This window comes from Bubalus bubalis, chromosome 11 (assembly GCF_019923935.1).
Source record: "Bubalus bubalis isolate 160015118507 breed Murrah chromosome 11, NDDB_SH_1, whole genome shotgun sequence".
NCBI classification, from domain to species: domain Eukaryota; kingdom Metazoa; phylum Chordata; class Mammalia; order Artiodactyla; family Bovidae; genus Bubalus; species Bubalus bubalis.
In genome coordinates this window covers 94,746,510-94,766,344 of record NC_059167.1, presented here as the reverse complement: position 1 = coordinate 94,766,344, position 19,835 = coordinate 94,746,510, and the positions used below count along the sequence as shown (strand labels likewise).

At 46.9% G+C, this 19,835-nt stretch overlaps 1 long non-coding RNA gene across 1 annotated transcript; it reads right to left on the bottom strand.

Annotated features, from left to right (window-relative positions):
• Positions 1–11,050: 11,050 nt before the first annotated feature.
• LOC102396645 lies at positions 11,051–14,614 on the bottom strand. Its single transcript, XR_326872.4, has 3 exons — positions 13,438–14,614; positions 11,374–11,469; positions 11,051–11,237 (listed from the first exon to the last, which is right to left on the bottom strand). It is a non-coding gene; the product is annotated as an uncharacterized LOC102396645 (long non-coding RNA).
• Positions 14,615–19,835: the final 5,221 nt, after the last annotated feature.

The following is a 19,835-nucleotide window of genomic DNA, read 5'->3' as shown; positions in this document are numbered from 1 at the left end:
TAGTATTGACTGGTTTGAAATGAATAGTTATTTTTACTCTTAAACATTTTTATATAATTTTTATAGGTTCCTTTCCATTTACAGTTATTGCAAAATATTGGCTATCTTCCCTGTGTTGTATGGTATGTCCTTGAGCCCATCTTATACCCAGTAGTCTGTATCTCCCACTGCCCTGCCCCTATGTAGCCCCCTCCCTTCCCCTCGAAGCACTGGTAACCACTGATTTGCTCTCTATATCTGAGTCCGCTTCTTTTTTGTTAAATTCATTGGTTTGTTGTATTTTTGAGATTCCACATATAAGTGAAATCATACAGTATTTGTCTTTCTCTGACTTATTTCACTTAGTAATGCCCTTTGAGTCCATCCGTGCTGCAAATGGCAAAATTTTGTTCTTTTTTATGGCTGAGTAGTAGTACTCCATTGTTCCTTTTCTATTCATCTGTTGATGGACACTTAGAATGCTTCCATATCTTGGCTGTTGTAAATAATGCTGCTGTGAACATTGGGATACATTCAACTAATAGCTATCGAGTGCCTGTTTGGTGCCAAGCAGTCCTCTGGGCACTGGGATACAGCAGTGAACAAACCAAACCCTACCTCTGCCTCACTGAGCTTACATCCTAAGGTAGGGTTTGGAAGTCAGACACATTTGGGGATACTACTAGACACTATGATGAGATTTATGAGGCTGGAGCTCGGGGAGAGACCGGGGCCACAGTTCAGAGAGGGGTGAGCTGTGAATGCTTTAGGGAGCAGGAGGCTTGCATGGGTCCTCAAAGGATGGCCAGAATTTGGAGGGACCACGAGGAGCTGGAGAGAATTTTGGAAGGAGAACAAAGTGACGGAGAACACAGGAAGGCAGACGCGGAATGACGGAGCCGGGATAGGGGAGGCAGAGGTGAGTTAGTGGAGGAGAGAGGGGAGCGTCGAGCTGGGGAGGACTGGAAGGTTGGGGGGAGTTTGGCTTTGTGGCACTTAGAGCAAACATAGGTAATAATGACAGGTGTAACAGTGAGGAGCCAAGTGATACCACGTCTCTGAAGCCTCTTGGACCAGTCCTTGTCCTGTGGCCCCAGCCTCTCCTGTTTCACCTGCTACCTCATTTCCCCACCTCTCCCCTTTCATCACTTCCCTCTTCCTGATCCATTTTCTTCCTCCTCATCAATCTTCTTCCTTTTTCCCATCCATGCATTCTTTGAGGTTCCTTTCCTGCCCCTTCATTTATTTCTTTAAAAGCCACTTATAAAGCAGTGGCTTGTATGTATTTTTTAAATTTTTTGACCACACCGCTTGGCAAGCAGAATCTTAGTTGCCCGACCAGGGATTGAACCTGCGCCCCCTGCAGTCAAACCACGGAGTCTTAAACACTGGACCACCAAGGAAGTCTTCTTGCCCCTTTTATTCTCACCTCCCTACTTCCCATAATGAATGAGAAAAGTCAATAAAGCAAAGAGTTATCCTGACCGAAGAACAATGGAAGAGGAAAAGGTTAGTTCTAAAGTATCAACGCTTGACAGAGAATTAGCTTTGTGTTAACTCTCTTAAACTGAATAAGATCTCGCAAGCTCCTGAGCTTGCCTTTGTGTGTGATATGAGAAAGTGAAAGTCACTAAGTCATATCTGACTCTATGACCCCACGGACTGTAGCCCTCCAGACTCCTCTGTCCATGGAATTCTCCAGGCCAGAATACTGGAGTGGGTAGCCATTCCCTTCTCCAGGGGATCTTCCCAACCCAGGGGTCGAACCCAGGTCTCCCACATTGCAGGTGGATTATTTACTGTCTGAGGCATCAGGGAAACCCTGTGTATGATATAATCAGATCCTAAAATACAGCCTCAGAAATAACTGCTTTTTCAAGAATATATACAGAAATAGGAACAGAAATAGGAACTTCGTTGTTAACTGTGCAGAGGAATGTGAGAGAAAACATATGTGAATTAGCATACTAACACTTTTAAAGTTGCCTTAACAGTCATTAATTATGTTCTGTGTGTACAGTTCAGATAAGTTTGATCTTGTATTATAATGATGCAGGATGTAGTAGGAAATGCATGTTTCTTTATGTTTTTATTCTTTTCCTCTAAAAGTAAAGCAAGCTGACTCAGATATACTTGAAAAACATAAGGAAGAAAATAGCCATCAACTATGCCATCATTCAGAGAAGACCGGAATGAATCTGTCTTTGCCACACAAAACCAACTTCGCTCTCTCAACAGCTGACAACATTAGTGTTCTCGTTCCTGGGTCCATGGAGGCTCTGAGTGTTCAGCTGGGCTGAGTTGGGCTTGGGTTCAGGCTGAGTTGGTTTAAGTCTGATCACCTGCATATGTGTTTCCTCATGGTCCTCAGACTAGCACCTACCAGGAGGAATTTTTTCCCCATGGAAGATCACAAGAATTCAAGAGGGTGAGCAGGAAAACCTGATGCCTCTGGTGGTCTTCAGTTCCTAGGGGAACTGCCACTCACACTCCATGGGCCAAAGCAAGTCATCCATGAGCTGACGTGGCTGGGGCATCATGCCCACCCTCCAGCACTGCATGTTACACAGCAGGTAAGCGTGGAGATCTACAGTTATCATACTGGTGTGTTTCCTTCCAGGCCTTTTTATGTATACTGTACATGGTTAAATAATTGTATAAAAATCATCTTACACATTTCACATTCATCGCCTTTTCCCTGCTTTCTCAACTTCCTCTTCTTCTTCATTCCCACATGTCTTTCCCATCTGCCTCTTCCTTCCCTTGCCCTGAAATTTTCCTTCTTAGCCCCCCTCCCCCCAGTATATTTTATTCTCCTCTGTCTGGATCCCCTAGTGAATGGGGGGAAAAAAACTGAAAAAAATGAAGGAACTGCTTTATTTTTAATTTAGAAGGACAATGTAAGAAATCCGATAACTGCATTCCATAACATGGTGGCAAAAATAGAGATCTCATAAATACATGGTGTATAACAGGTGAGCAGAAGAGCCACATTTCAAGGTGGGGTGGGCAGTGGTTTGCCAGTATTAGCACTATTGGTTGTAGAGTTTTCCTTACTTTGTGAATTAGTGGGTGAATTAATACTGTTCTACAGTATTAGGCCAAGGTAGTGTGTGCATGGGAGAAGGCAATGGCACCCCACTCCAGTACTCTTGCCTGGAAAATCCCATGGACGGAGGAGCCTGATAGGCTGCAGTCCATGGGGTCGCTGAGGGTCGGACATGACTGAGTGACTTCACTTTCACTTTTCATCTTCATGCTTTGGAGAAGGAACTGGCAACCCACTCCAGAGTTCTTGCCTGGAGAATCCCAGGGATGGGGGAACCTGGTGGGCTGCCATCTATGGGGTCGCACAGAGTCAGACATGACTGAAGCGACTTAGCAGCAGCAATGTGTGCCTGGGTGTGTGTGCTTCCACTGTTGGGGTCCCAGGTTCAACCCCTGGTCAGGGAACTAAGATCCCAGAAGTGGTGCAGCCTGACCAAAAAAAAGAGAAAGAAATAGTAAACAGTAATGATAGAAATGTTGTTCCACTAGACAGGAAGATATACATATATGTCCAGAATAAATACATATAAAATAAATAAGTAGGCAGCACTAACAAAACCCCTCTCTCAGCCATGGAAAGCAACCTGTCTAGCAAGTTGTTAGTTCTAACAAACGAAGAATTGATGCTTTTGAACTGTGGTGTTGGAGAAGACTCTTGAAAGTCCCTTGGACTGCAAGGAGATCCAACCAGTCCGTCCTAAAGGAAATCAGTCCTGAATATTGATTGGAAGGACTGATGCTGAAGCTGGAACTCCAATACTTTGGCCACCTGATGCGAATATCTTACTCATTAGAAAAGACCCTGATGCTGGGAAAGATTGAAGGCAGGAGGAGAAGGGGACAACAGAGGATGAGATGGTTGGATGGCATCACTGACTTGACAGACATGAGTTTGAGTAAGCTCTTAAGTTGGTGATGGACAAGGAAGCCTGGCGTGCTGCAGTTCATGGGGTCGCAAAGAGCTGGACACGACTGAGCAACTGAACTGAACTGAACAAAAGAAGGCAGTCATCTCCAAATGAGGATAGTCATTTGACCGCTGTTACATATGGGAGATGTTTAAAATAAAGATGTCCCAAAGAAGACTACTTGCTAGTGACCAGAGGTGAATAATATACAGATGTGGGTGCCTTAGGCAAATTGCTTAACCAGCATCTGACAAGCTCAATTTCTCCATCTATAAAATGAGGAGGTTGGAATGGGTCATTAACTTGTTGTCATTGAACGTACTGCGTAAAGCAATGTGCCCGACTTGGGGTGTCTCAGAGAATGGGCAGGAGACAGTCCTGGACTTTACTCATTCATTCATTCGGTCGGTCAATCAGTCACAAGGTGGCTCTTACTCCATGACAGGCATTGAGCATACAGCAGTGAACATAATAAATATAGTCCCTACTCTAAAGTCCCCATTCTGATGAGACAGCTAGCCAGGCAATTATAAACCAGCAAGATGCATGGTATAAAGGGGAAGGTGAGAGCTGTGGAAAAAAGAGAGATAGTTAATACCTCAGACAGGCACTGTGCTAAGGTATTCATTTCTCATTTGACCATTCACCCAGTCTTACAGATGAGAAGAGTAAGGGGTTGGATCCTAGCTTTACAAACCTTAAAGTTCTATGAACTGCCTGTGGATCTTGAATTCAGGTCCCGATTCAGCAGCTCTGAGCTTGTGTGTGTCTGACAAGCTCCCACTCTGAGCAGCTGGAGCCAGATAGCTTGGGTCACTGCCTCAGGTTACCCTGCTGGTAGGGGTCAGTGTTGGGTCCTCAACTTAGTGCAGTCTGGCCCCAACACCTGTGCCTTTACCGCCTCTCAGAGATCCTGCCCCAAGAGCTCTTGCTGCTCTAAAATTCTGATTCTCATGCCAGATTAGTTTGAGAAAGGCAAATAAAATAATAGGAGTCAGAACTTTGGCTTTTCCTGGTGGCCCAGCTACCCAGCAACAGAGGAGTAGTCAGGATGTCTGGGCACTTGCTCAGAGCAGGGGAAGCTCCTGGCACCAGGCAGCTTCTGTCACCTGTGTGACACTCAACAGGGCCCTTCTTTGTCCTGGAGGTATTTAAAATGCATCCACTGGTGGCCGACTCTAAGACCTGCCCCAGAACTGGAGCAAATGAACAAAGAAGTTGTCACAAAAACAATAACCACATATTGAGCCCTTAACTGTGTGCCTGGCATTTAATATTTAATTCTTACCATAGCCCTACGTGGGCAAGGAGGTAGGGGTAGGGGGGAAGGAGAGAGGATCCTTGGCCACACAGACCCTCTGGGTCAATTTTTGGTGACCAAACTGTACTCTGCAAATAAGGATTGGAAGTGAAAGGGTTAGTTGCTCAGTCACGTCTGACTCTGCAACCCCATGGACTGTAGCCCACCAGGCTCCTCCGTCCACGGAATTCTCCAGGCAAGAATACTGGAGTGGGTTGCCATTTCCTTCTCCAGGAGATCTTCCCAACCCAGGGATCGAACCTGAGTCTCCTGCATTGCAGGCAGATTGTTTACTGTCTGAGCAAATAACTTCCATGAAGTAACACAGTCAGCAAAGGCAGAACCAACATGGAGAACCAGGGCCCAGCCTTTATGCAGGCTCGGGGCTCCCCTGGTAGCTCAGCTGGTAAAGAATTTGCCTGCAGTGCAATGCAATGGTTCAATTCCTGGATCAGGAAGATCCTCTGATAGAGGATCTTCTACCCACTACAGAATTCTTGGGCTTCTCTGGTGGCTCAGACGGTAAAGAATCTGCCCGCAACGCAGGAGACCTGGGTTCGATCAGGACGGGTAGGTCCCCTGAAGAAGGGAACGGCTACCCATTCCAGTATTCTGGCCTGGAGAATTCCATGGACAGAGGAGCCTGGCAGACTACAGTCCATGGGGTCACAAAGAGTTGGACACAACTGAGCAACTTTAACTTTCATGCCCTATGTAGCATTGCTTCCAATTAATCATTCCTGCTGATTAGGAAAAGAGCTGCAGCTCTGAGCCAAAAGTTTCCTCTCTACTCCCCCACACAACACACTCCCACCCGCCATGGTGACTTACAAATACTTTTTTAGAAGAATTATTTATGTGACCATATGTGAAATGTCTGCCCCTCTTCCTTAACCCAAGTCTGAGAAAATGATATGGTAACTAGTTAAAAAGATACAGCCCTGGGAACCAGGAACTGATTCATGCTATTAAAACAAGTAGATTCCTCTCTGGTCATTTTAGGCCTCCTATTTGTTCATGATCCATGCCTTCCAGGAACTTGAACCGTCATTTAAGAGAGAATTTATATATATGACAGAATTAGAAATACATCGCAGGGATTTCCCTGGTGGTCCAGTGGTTAAGACTGCCTTCCAATGCAGGAGATGCAAGTTCAATTTCTGGATAGGGAACACATGCCCTGCAGGGTGGCCAAAACCAGAAAGAAATACAACACAGTATCACAAAACACAATACCACGTAAAGTAGTCAGTCATATCAAAGGCTTAAATGGTAAGATAATAGTGATGGTGATGGAAGACGCTTAGTTGTGTCTGACTCTTTGTGACCCCACAGACTATACAGTCCATGGAATACTCCAGGCCACAATACCGGAGTGGGTCGCCTTCCCCTTCTTCAGGGGATCTTCCCAATCATTCATTGATCATGATCTATGTGCTTTCATTGAATGTTCCCAACAGCCCCCCTGTTGTCCCCAACAACCCCCCAACAGGAGGTTATTATTATCTCTGTTTTATAGATGAGGGAACAAATGCTCAGAGAGAAAGTCACTGGGCCAAGGCCAGGCAGCTCAAAAGTAGGAAACCTGGATTTGAACCACAAAGCGTGACCCTAGCCCTTACACACCACCTCATGACAACATGCGGTGCTTGACAGCCTCTCTCTGAAACCAACCCTCCACGCAGCACACTGCTGGCAGGGGACAGATGAGCATTGCTTGGAACTGCAGAGAAAGCCTTCATGAAGAAAACGGTATTTGATGAAACTGATAAATCAACTACCAACTTTATCAACTGTTAAGTCTGTATTAGAATGTTGCAAATAAGCAAAACATGCTTTCAGAGCTGAAATATTCTGCTTCTCTAAGAGTTAGCTATCAAAGGATAGCTCTGTGTGTGTGTGTGTAGAAATGAGGGGTAGGGAATGCTGGTTGGAGACAGTGGCATGAGCAAAGCTTTGCATTAATAAGCTCACCGTGTCTCCAGAAAATTGTGAAAAAGCCAGGTTGTCAACCACGAGAGTTCATTCAGTTACTCAGTAAACACTTCTGGAGCACCTTCCATATACCAGGCACTATGATAGGGGTTAGGGCTACAAAGATAAGTAAGACACAACTCCAAGGGACTTGCCTGGTGGTCCAGTGGTTAAGACGCCATGCTCCCAATGCAGGGGGCCCGGGTTCAATCCCTGGTCAGGGACCTGGGTCCCACATGCCGCAACCAAGACCCAGTGCAGTCAAATTAAAACAAAAACACACTCACACAACTTAAGCCTTCAGATGCTTCACAGTCTTGGTTACGGTAGGGGTTGTGTTGGGGAGGGGACAGACAGATGGGGCACCAACACCTGATAAACGACTTAAGAAGGGTCAGGGAAAGAGCCAAGGGAATGGTACACAGAGGGAGGCCTGGTGGGGAAACGGGGAGAGAAGCTGAGCAAGGAAGGTCAGGCCCCTGTAGACAGTCAGACCCAGAGGGCAAGGAGGTGAGGGTGGGGAGGAAGGGTGGGAAGACCCTTGGCACAGAGGTCCTCTGGGTCATTTCAGCAACTGCCCCCCGCAACCGCCGCCCAAGCCTGGACAGACTGCTCTGTTGCACAAACACACTTGGGCCCTCGAACAGACGCTTTCAGACAAGATCCTTTGGTAAGATTAACGCAGCAGCTGTTTTCCGTGTTTTCAGGCAACTTCCAGGAAACACTTACGTATTCACTTTTCTCTTAACTCCTAGTAACCAAATTGTAGGAAAAAGTAGGAAAAATAGTCATGCTCCTAACATTTCTGAATAAAGTGTTCTTCCACTTCAGGGGTCACCCCATAAGTCTTGGGGCCTCTCCATCTGCCAGGCAGCCTCAGAGGTGCTGAGGATACACGGTGAACAAAATCCCTGACATCATGGAGCTTACATTAAAGTGGGGGCCACAGTCAGAGGCAAAAACAACACCCAGATGTGTGATATGTGAGGCTGTGACATGAAAGGACAAGGGGGGCGTGGTGTGGGGTGGGCCATTGTGTGGGGGACAGTCAGGGAGGCCACACTAACAATGTGACCGTGGAGCCCAGACCTCGGGGGTGAGGCGGTGAGTACGTAACTCAGTCATGGTGTGGGAGGAAGAAACTGAAGTGTGAGAGTGCTTAGTGTATTTTCAAAATAGCAAGGAGGCCAGTACGTACGACTGGAACCAACTAAGAGAGGGAAGAGTGGAGAGAAGGGAGCCCCGAGGGGCCAGGAGCCAGAGTCTGCAGAGGAGTTTTCCTCTGCCTGAGATAGGAGAATTCAAGCAAGGACAGTTCAAGGTTTGGCGTCCTTTTAAAGGATCACTCTGGCTTTTGCGTGGGGGATGGAACGCAGGAGAAGGCGTGGACAGAGGGAAGCCAATAGGCCACTCCTGCGATGGCCCAGGTGATAGAACGTGGGGATGTGCGCTGGGGTAAGAGCAAGCGGAGACGGTGAGACGCGATCTTAATCTGCGGGTTTTGAAATCCAAAAGAACTTATCGATGGATTGGATGAGTAGCCAAGGATGGTTTGAAATTCTAAGGTGTTAGGCCACAGTAACTGGAAAGAACTATTTATTAAGATGGGGAAGACTTCTCGAGGTTAGGATTCCGAAGTTTGGTTTTGGACATTATTAGTTTGAGGCACCTATCAGGATATAGAATCCCTGAGTTCAGGAGAGGGACCAGAGCTGCAGACCGTAGTTAGTAAAGTGAGGATGGTAATTAAAGCCACGGGACTGGGTGAGATCACCGGGGCAGTGAGGTCAGGTAGAGAAGAGGCGTGGTCCCCAGGGCATGCCAGAGTATGGAGGAGGACAGGAAGTTGGGGGGAGAACCGGGAAAGGATGGTATCCTGGAAGCCAGTTACTGCTGAGAGGGGAGGGGTCTAAGGACTGGTGTCAACCCTTGGGTTTGGCCATGGATGACCACTGAGGACCTGGCTAGAAACTTCAGATGGAGCAAGGGGGATGGAAGCCTGGTGTTCCCATCAGGGTTCAAAGAAACACGTGGGAGGAGAGGACACGTAACAAGAGTGCCCATCTCTTCTAAGGAATTTTGTATAAAGTGCAGCCAAGAAAGGAATTGGAGAGAGATCAAGAAGGAAGACATGATTTCATGGCTTTGGGGTGTGGAAACGCATGAGTAGAGAGGAAAAACCAACCATGCAGAGGAGAGGAGTCGGGGTTGCCGGGGTGTTGGGTCCTTACACTGTTGAGAGGGGATGGCACCCAGTACATGGGTGCGGGGTTGATGTAGATTGGGGCATGGGCAGTGTGTTGCCAAAGGAGGAACACAGAGACATGGCAGGTAGACTTGGTGGTGGACCATGAGAATGTTCCCTTCTGGGTGCTTCTCTTCTCTTCTTGCTGTTTGTACGTAGCAACAGTGCCCTGTCTTCACCAATTCTAAGACGCAACTTTTTCACACTGAAGCCTCTATGAGATTGGACTGTGTCTTAGAATCAATGGAGTGTTTCACTGTTGGTATTTATTCTCTCTCGGTGCTGCATACAACATAGTTGACTTGGAGTCTGTGGGACATCACTTTACTTTGGCCCCAACTAGAGGTCTCCATTAGAGAGTCCTGCAAATATTGATTACCTTGTGAGTTGAGGGGGAAATGTTGACAATTTTAGGGAGAAAATAGACTGGAGCCAGCTCTCTGTTACATGTGCGTGCAGCCCACATCTCCACAGAAGAACCAGGTCCCTGGAGAGCAGGGGAAGGAGGCCGGCCCTCTGCCCACAGGCTGCAGAGCTGTCTGGGACTGTTTTTCCTTGGGGGAGTGTGGCAGACCAAGGACACTCCGCCCACACCTGAACCTGGGCAGACGCTCCTGACTCAGAGACCAAGCACTTCCTCCAGGTAAAGAGTTCTGGGTCCCACATCCTGTGCAGTAAAGATAAGGAGAAGTGCGGGGGTCTGAGAACACGGAACTGTGTCACGGCATAGCTCCTGGGGTCACTTTGGTTTCTTCAACTGCTAGCAGCTGTGCCTTTTATTGCTTCTGTGGGCAGAGCCAGAGCTTCGGCCCTACTTCTCTGTAGTGGGGAGTCTAGGAAGGGTTTGAGAGGGTCCCTTTATCTAGAGTAATGTCTTCAAAGCAGAGACATTACTTTGCCAACAAAGGTCCAGCTAGTCAAGGCTATCGTTTTTCCAGTGGTCATGTATGGATGTGAGAGTTGGACTGTGAAGAAGGCTGAGTGCCGAAGAATTGATGCTTTTGAACTGTGGTGTTGGAGAAGACTCTTGAGAGTCCCTTGGACTGCAAGGAGATCCAACCAGTCCATTCTGAAGGAGATCAGCCCTGGGATTTCTTTGGAAGGAATGATGCTAAAGCTGAAACTCCAGTACTTTGGCCACCTCATGCAAAGAGTTGACACATTGGAAAAGACTCTGATGCTGGGAGGGATTGGGGGCAGAAGAAGAAGGGGACAACTGAGGATGAGATGGCTGGATGGCATCACTGACTCGATGGACGTGAGTCTGAGTGAACTCCAGGAGTTGGTGTTGGACAGGGAGGCCTGGCGTGCTGCGATTCTTGGGGTCGCAAAGAGTCGGACACAACTGAGTGACTAAACTGAACTGAACTGACTTTATCTAGAGGGGATTCCCTTGTAGCTCAGTTGGTAACGAATCTACCTCCAACGCAGGAGACCATGGTTCGATTCCTGGGTGGGAAAGATCCCCTATAGAAGGAAATGACAAACCCACTCCAGTATTCTTGCCTGGAGGATGCCATGGACGGGGAGCCTGGTGGGCTATAGTTCTTGGGGCCGCAAGAGTCAGACGCGACTTAACAACTAAACCACTTTATCTAGAGTTGACAGTTTATTATATGCTGTGCTAAACCAGGTGGCTCAGCGGTAAAGAATCCGCCTGCCAATGCAGGAGACGCAGGTTCGATCCATGGGTGGGGAGGTCCTCTGGAGGAGGAAATGGCAATCTGCTCCAGTATTCTTGTCTGGAGAATCCCATGGACAGAGGAGCCTGGCGCACTATAGTCTATGGGGTTGCAAAGAGTTGGACATGACTGAGCGCACACACATGCTAAACACTGATGTACAATAAACAAATCAAGACAGGGCCCTTACTCTCAGAGCGGATATCTAGTGAGGGAGATGCATTCATAAAATATTACCTATTTTGGGAATTCCTTGGTGGCCCCGTGGTTAGGACCCCACTGCAACAGGCAGGGGTTGGATCTCTGGCCGGAAAACTGGGATCCTGCAGGCAGCTCAGAGAGGCCAAAAAATAAAAAATTTTTAAATGTATCTATTTTTAAAACGTTAAGGATGCTATGTGCCAGGACCTGTGCTAAGTATGTGACAAAGATTAACTCCCATAGTTTGTGCATAACCCGGTGCTATTACTGTTAATCCTACTTTACAGGCACAGAGAGGTTAATTATCCACTCAAGGTCACACAGCTTACAAGAGGTGAAGTCAAGGTTCAAACCCACGCAGTTTTGCCCAGAAGTCCTAGCTCTTAACCAGCGAGGACCTGCTGCCTCTCAGTTATTTTATCTAGCTCGGTTATTCAGAAGTAAAACTCCTTCTGGAAATGGAAATGACTTATCTTGGAAGGAGGGATTTTAGCATCTGATAAACCAGCCTTGAGGGCCATCTGGGGAGCCTGCTGGGCATGGAGCAGTCAGCAATTTGTATCGGGCTTCTAGGCTATCTTGAACTTTGGGCTTCTGGTTCTGCTGGCCTCTCCCAGCTTCCTCCCTGGTAGGCTCCTCCATCCCTCCCCTCGCGTCACCTCAGTGCCTTCACATGGCTTTACTGCTGGGGGCCTCAGGTGTGTTTTCTCTTTCCCGGTACAGCTGCAGTGTGGTGGCTAACTCAGTCTGGCCCAGAACCCTGCCCTAGAATGGCCCCAGTCTGCATGGTGCTGTGGGGGAGGAGGGGACAGGGAGAAATGGGAAATCTGATTTCAAGAACAGCAGCAGGTCTAGGCCAAGACTAGCATACTGCCCTGGGCCTTACACAGAATCCTTGCAGAACTTCATCTCTTACATTGGCTAGTTCAATGGGCTTCGAGGTATTCAGGACCCAGGACTCTCACTATAAAACTGAATGTTCCTTCACAATTTACCAAAAACCCTTGTACAGTCCCAGTCTCCTTTGGCTCCAACAGCAACCCTGGGAGGTCTTCCCAGCTCCCCAAAGGTCTTCAAAGCCACAGTTAGCTTGTCAGATGCTAAAACCCCAACTCCGAAGGGTGAGTCATTTGCATTTGTAAAGTGAGTTTCGTTTCAAAATAAGTGGGGTTGGTAGAGCAGGCGGGATGGACAGAGCTGGGATTCTTTGTGCTTTAAACTCCATGTTAGTCCACTCCACTTCCTCTCTCTCAGGGGACCAGGACAAGACAGCTACACATGCAGTGCCTAGCTCTGATTCTTTGAGAACCAAAACCTGGATCCACGGACACACCTATGTGCCATCCTTGGGCTCCAGAGCCAAAAATTGGCCTGTTTTTTTCCCCCCTAAGAAATAAACACCTAATTTCTCATTAGAGCGCCAAAAATTCAGGAAAGCTTCTGGTAACACATGTATTTCTAGTGATGTGAGTTTGGCATCTGTTTCTGAAACTGCTTCTGAAGCATGCTATTTCTAACAAAAAGATAATGCTAGTCCCTAATTCATAAGCTAGAGTGAGGATTAAGTGAGGTAATAATGCAGTGTTTCCTATTACAATGATTTTTTTTTCTTTCCGAAATTACTATGCTTTCTGTATTGGACCAATGACAAAAGTAGCTAAGAATTTGGGGAGTTTTAGACATAGGGCTTTAGCTGGGATAGAAATGATTCAGCTCCTTCTTAGTGTCCAAGAGATAACTGGATTGTCGAAGTCAGGCTGAAGTCAGAGCAGGAAGGCTCCCCGCCCCCATTCAGCCCAGCAGGCAGAGCACAGCTTTAAAGGCTCTGTGGGTGTTCTGCTGCCATTTCCTCCAAATGCTAATGAGAAGCTCACAAACGCTAAACAGCAGGACCAAACTAGTTTCTGCTGCCCGAGCAGCTGAGAAATATGGCCTTCCTCTTCCCCAGAGTTCCCAGGCCCTCCTTCTCTAACATTCCCACCAGCTGTGTTTAAACTGCCAGGAAATAAACTCATCTCTTTAGGCCCGTGTCCCCCCCAGTTGTTTTCTATAGGAAGTTCAAACACCCTCCGCTCTCCAAACCCCTTTCCTCTCCCTTACCAGCTTCCCAGTTGGGCTCTCTGCAGTTTTGCCAAGGATTCCAGGCAAAGAGAAGCCTCGTAGCAGCCTCTCCCAAGCATAGGGACCTGCAGTCTTGGCCTTGCTTGAAGACCTTTAGCCTGTGGTGGAGCTTGGCCTGGGGTGCTACCGTGAGCTTTCACCTCCCTGATCGCGCGCACACGCTAGTTTCAGTTCCTCCTCCGACATCCCTGACTGGTTTTGTAGGGCCATCTGTCTCGGCACCTGGTTACTTTGAGAAGCTGTAAGACCCTGGTGGCTTTGAGGTCTCTTCCTCTCACCCACATAGTCTATCACATCTCTAGGACAAAGATATGGATTGCACTCTGCTGGCTTGCAGAGTGGTGGTGTAGTTGCAAAGACCCCACGGACTGCAGCCTGCCAGGCTGCTCTGTCCATGGATTTCCCAGGCAAGACTACTGGAGTGAGTTGCCATTTCCTTGTTGCAGCAAGAAAACCTTTAGATGGCCAGGGATTATGGGATGATGTCTGAAAACAACATGACTTATTTAAGATCAGCTGCAATAACTATGCCTGGTGGGCTGCCATCTCTGGGGTCGCACAGAGTCGGACACGACTGAAGTGACTTAGCAGCAGCAGCAATAACTATAGCAGCAGTAAGAATCCCCGGCATAGGGTTAGTGCTGCCATGGTTTCCAAAGGACTTTTACTCACATTTTCTTATTTCGCTATCACAACCACCCTGTGCATTGAACAGCTATTTCATATAAGAGAAACCTGAGACAGAGACCTCACTATCTGTTTACTTTCTGCTCTGTGGCCAGGAAGCACAAAGGACTTTGAGGCAAGTCTCCTACTCCAGCCAGTATACCCATTATGGTAAAGTAACTCTGCTAAAAAAAAGATCTATTAATACATAGAATGTATGCAAATATTTACTGATCCTGTGCTTAGATTATGCTTCAGAATCGCAGTTCCCCATTTCTTAGATGCTTTGCGGCTCCATGGAAAATCTTTTCCCCTACTTTGCTCCTTTTTCTGTTTTATAATTTTATTTGTTGGCTTATTGTTGGCTGTGCTGAGTCTTCACGCGGTAAGGGCTTTTCTCTAGTTGCGGGGAGCGGGAGCTGCTTTCTAGTTCGGTGCACGGGCTTCTCATCGCAGCGGCTTCTCTTGCTGAGGAGCACGGGCTGCCGGGTGCTTGGGCTTCAGTAGTTGCGGTACCTGGGCTCCAGGGCACAGGCTCAGTAGTGGGGGTGCTCAGGCTTAGTTGCTCTGAGGCATGTGGCATCTTCCTGAACCACGGATCGAACCCGTGTCTTCTGTACTGGCAGGCAGATTCTTTACCACTGAGCTGCCAGGAAAGCCCTACTTTACTCCTTGAGTAAATAAATATTAAAATCAGGGCAGGATAATCAAATTTAGTAGAGATTTTTAAAAACAATAATACCCTGTGCTGGTGAAAATGTGGATGGACTTAGATACACTGCTAATGGGACTATATACATTGTTTCTGAAGGGTAATTTCATGATAATCATTAAAAGCTTTTAAAATAAACAAAAAATTTTTGATGTAGCAGATCTACCCATTTCTAAAAATATTTTTTCCTAAAGGAATAGTCTGAGACTGCAGAAAAAAAATGTACATATCAGAATATGTTTATATCTGTTATTTAAAACACAGTAACAAAAACTTATAGTATGGATAGTCCATAACAGGCTAAAAAAGGGGTATACTGAGAAGATGAAACCATCTGTAGTAACCAAAAATGGTGCTAAGGAAGACTATTTAGACTTTGGGAAGATGTTCCTATGTTGATGAGTGGGGAAAACTAAGAAGAAAAAGAGTTAGGCAGTGTAATCTAATCTGGTTTTTGAAAAGATAGCTCTAACTAGAAAGACTGTAGATCCAGTTGTTAAGAGCAGGTATCTGGATTCTTTCTTCCTCTTCCCCTCCCTTCCTCTCTCTCTCCCCTCCCTTTACTACAAAACGACAATACAGTCCAGTCTTTTTTTTTTTCACAGTAAACTTAGTAAGCATGCGTAATCAGTAAAGCGAAGCATTTCTTCTTTAGATGAGACTATAAAAATGAGTCCCTACAAGAGGTGGGTGGAGCTCGTGGTAGACTGGAAGCAAACAGGGAACAACTAGTCTACGAAATTGCATTGCGAAACAACTGTATTCTGGGACTGAATGTCTTTTTTTTTTTTTTTTGCCAGTTTATCTAAAGAGGATATTGTAACAGAGTCAAGGAAAGTCAGCAGTTAGTCTTCTTAAAATTGGGCTTCGGTTCCCAGTCCTGGCGATTAGAACTGATTCCTCCAGGCAGACACTAAAGCCCTCTCTGGAGTGGTGGTCTGTCCTTGGCACCGCCCTCTAGTCCCAAGAACAGCCTGGAGCTGCCCCGCCCTGGACTCTCTCCCCACTCTTATCTCTGAGGAATTAGTTTTCTTCAACTCATCCACCAGAGCTGGGTGGGGTTGGTGGTGGGGGTGCTGCTTTAGAGGCCCTCTGGCATGAGGAAGGGAGATCCTGAGGGTTGCCTCACCCAGTATCACTCAGCTCATCATCAGGGGTCTGGATGGGAGTCAAAGGTTGGAGCCTTAAAGGAGGTCTCTCAGCTTCCCACATGCTTGCTAGACGCAAAGAAGTAAATCCAAATGATAGTATTTTCAGGCATTAGCAACCAACTACTGTTTAGGCTTATGATCTTTGGGATTTGGGGGTTTTTTTCTTCTTTTTTTAACTTTTCAGATTTTTTTTGTTTCTGTCAAACAATAAAATATTTTTAAAGGAAAAATGTTGCAAGGCTTTTAAGCAGGGCTTTGGTGTGGTTGGACCTCACATCACTGGGAGGAATGTTGACAGAAATGCAGCCCTATCTTACCTTTCTGAAAAGGGATTATGCTGGGGGGGAGCAGAGCTGACATCCACTTGTCTTGAAGAGCCAGGTGAAGGCATCCATGCCAGTGATTCCCTAAGGAAACAGGCACACGACAGGGCTGAGGCGGGAGAGCCGTGATCATGCCGCGTGGTGATGAGACAGTGGGACGGGCTGTACAGGGCTGAGGCGGGAGAGCCGTGATCATGCCGCGTGGTGATGAGACAGTGGGACGGGCTGTACAGGGCTGAGGCGGGAGAGCCGTGATCATGCCGCGTGGTGATGAGACAGTGGGACGGGCTGTGAGGTGCAGTACGGTCCTCTGTGGGCAGCATTTGCAGTAGGAGTGACTCCTTCTTCTCCCATTTCCCTCCTCCTACAACTCCTGCCCAATTTAGTCTTTTATTTTGGTGCCAGCGAGGCCACCCCGTCAATTTCAGTGATGTGAAGATAGGCCGAGAAAGGATGGTTTGACCTTCAATGCTCTTAGGACGAAATCCAAGGTCTTTTTTGTGGTTTCCCTGATAGTTCAGTTGGTAAAGAATCTGCCTGTAAGTCAGGAGACCCCAGTTCGATTCCTGGGTCAGGAAGATCCCCTGGAGAAGGGAAAGGCAACCCATTCCAGTATTCTGGCCTGGAGAATTCCATGGACTGTTTAGTCCATGGGGTCACAAAGTTGGACACGACGGAGCGACTTTCACTTTTCATGGTAAACAGACACCTTTCATAGGTGAATCTTGCCTACTTTTCTAGTTCTATCGCGGGCCAGTTTCCTTCACATTCTCCTGGTTTCTACCACAGTGTTCCTTAAACTTACCACACTTTGATACTGTGCTTTCCCTCGGAGGCCTGCCTCTACCTCATCATGCCTGGGGTAACAGAGAGAGACTGGATAACTCCATTTTCCCCTTCCTTGTGGGCACCCAGCCTGCCTCGCAGCGAGCTGTGACCATGTGCCTGAGCTCTGGCCAACAGAATATGGAAATGATTGCGTGCCACTTTCAGGCCAGAGCTGTGGAAACTGGACATGAAGAATCCTTCCGGCTCTTTCCTTCTGCAGAGCCCTTGGAAGCCATGAGTTGAAGATGGCAGAACCCCAAGTTGGGAGAAGCCTGGCTCACTTACCCACACTTAAGGAGAATCTTCCACCAAATGCAGACTTGGCTTTGGCTTTATGTAAGAAAGGAACGTCTATTTCAGTGAAATGCTAAGATTTGGAGATTTATCTGTTATAGGAGTTAGCCTCACTGTAAATCATTTACCTAGGGAACTATTCATCCTTCAAAGCTCTCTTCAGATGACCCCACCTTCAGGAAGCCTTTTCTGATGACCCCAGGAGAGAGTCATTCTTTCTCCAGTGTCCAAAGCCCTTCAACAACGCATCCTTCTCCCAGACCCCCCACCCTCAGTCCTTGACTTACAAATCTCACTTCACATTTGAGCATCCACACAATGGAGGTGGAGATAGGGATCTTGGCAATCCTAGCTTCTAGCTGAGCGAGTGAAAGATAGTAGGTGAACAATACATAAGAACTCATCTATTCACAAGTATTTGTTGAACTCATTCTATTGTTTCAGCACTGAGAACACAGGAATGGATAAAACAGATTAAAAATCTCTGTCCTCTGCATTTTAAAGGTTGACTTTCATAGTGCTTTAGATATTTGCCTTTCTGCATTTTAAGAAAAGTGATTTAAACTGGGACTCAATAACATTTGAGATGTTATAGAGATAAGTATATCAGAAGCAGTTGCCAGCACTGGATAATGTTACTCTATAAATACTTTTTAAAATGCCACAAAGGAAAACAAAACATAACAACTCTGTACTCATGGAGTTTACATTGCAGTGGGGGAACTAGGCAATAAGTAAATACACAGAACAGCAATGCTGGGGATCCATGCCATGGAGGGAAATAAAACACGGAGGAAGGAGGGGGAGTACAGGATGCGGCCTTCTTAGAAGGTGCCCCTGGCAAGAGGGCATGTTAGCGAATACCTGGAGGAAGTGGGGACTGGAGCTATGTGGGTGTCTGAGGGAAAAGCAATCCAGGCACTGATACGGCAAGTGGGTATGTGTGGCTGGAGCAGAATGAGTGGGGTAACAGAGAAGATGAAGTCAAGGGGGTTGTGTTTGGAGGGCGATGGGGGAGGGTGGATGTGTAAGGCTTGGACAGGCTTTGGTTTGTACTCAGAGGGAAGTGGGGAACTACTTCAGTGTTTTACATGAGGAAGTGATCTGAGCTGACACACAGCTTCACAGGTTCACTCTGGCCGCTGTGCTGAGAGAAGACTGTACAGAGGCATATGGGTAAAAGGACAGAGATAAGTCACAAGGCCATTGCCATAATCCAGATAAAAGATAAAGGTCACCTTAACCAGGGTGGTATTTTGCGTATATTTTCAAGGTAGGGTTTGCTGATACAATGTGAGATATAAGAAGTCACAGATGATTCCAGGATTTCTTTCTTGCTCTATCTATTTACTTACGGCTGTGCTGAGTTTCACACACAGCAAGCGTGGGGGCTACTCTTCTTGCAGTATTCAGGCTTCTCCTTGTGGTGGCTTCTCGTGTGGAGCACAGGCTCTATGTGCATGGACTCAGCGGTTGCTCGGGCACAGGCTTAGTTGCTCCATGGCATGTGGGATCTTCCCGGACCAGGGATTGAACCCGTGTCCCCTGCATTGGCCAGTGGATTGTTAACCATTAGGCCACCAGGGAAGCGCACTCCAAGATTTTTGATCTGAGCAACTGGAGGGATGGCATTGCAATTTAAGGAGATGGGAAGACTATGAGAGAGTGAGGTGAGTTAGGAATTTAGTTTTGAAATTAGGTTTGACATGCCTACGGTCACGTCCAACTGGAGATAAGCAGTAGCTGAATGGATATGTGTCTAGAAAGGAGAAACCTGGGGTAGAGATACAAATTTGGGAGTTGTCTGCATAAAGATGGTATTTAAAACCATAGGATTAGATTAGATCACCCAAGGCAATAAGTGAATTTATTGAAATGAAGTCCAAGGACAAACTCAGGGGTCCTACTCCAGAATGCAGAATTGAGGAAGGTAAGTGAGAACCGGAAAAGAGTCAACCCCTTCTGAGTTGCCAGGGAGACAGGAGGAGAATCAAGGAGTGTTGCAGGAAGTCAAGGGAACATAGCATTCAAGGAGAGAAAGATCATTTATGCCAAACTCCATAGTCCAGTTGAGTAATATTAAGACTGAGAATTGACCAAAGGATTTACCATGTGAAGGTCATTCCTTATCTTGTCCTCATTGTTTGGTCAATGAACGAGTGAGTGAATGAATGTTAATGTTTCCTCCATCTATATTTGACCAGGACCCAAGAGTAGAGGGACTAAGTCTTTTTTTCTCCAGAAAGAGTTTGATCAGCTTGATAAATGACTGTAGAAATGATGGAATGAAATGGCTTTTCCCTTGGTGTCTCGCCTACCCCAGTTCCCACTTTATTTCCTTAGAACTGTACGAGGTGGGAAGCTGCATGGAGTTCCCAGCCCCTGAAAGCCAGCCTCTCTGGA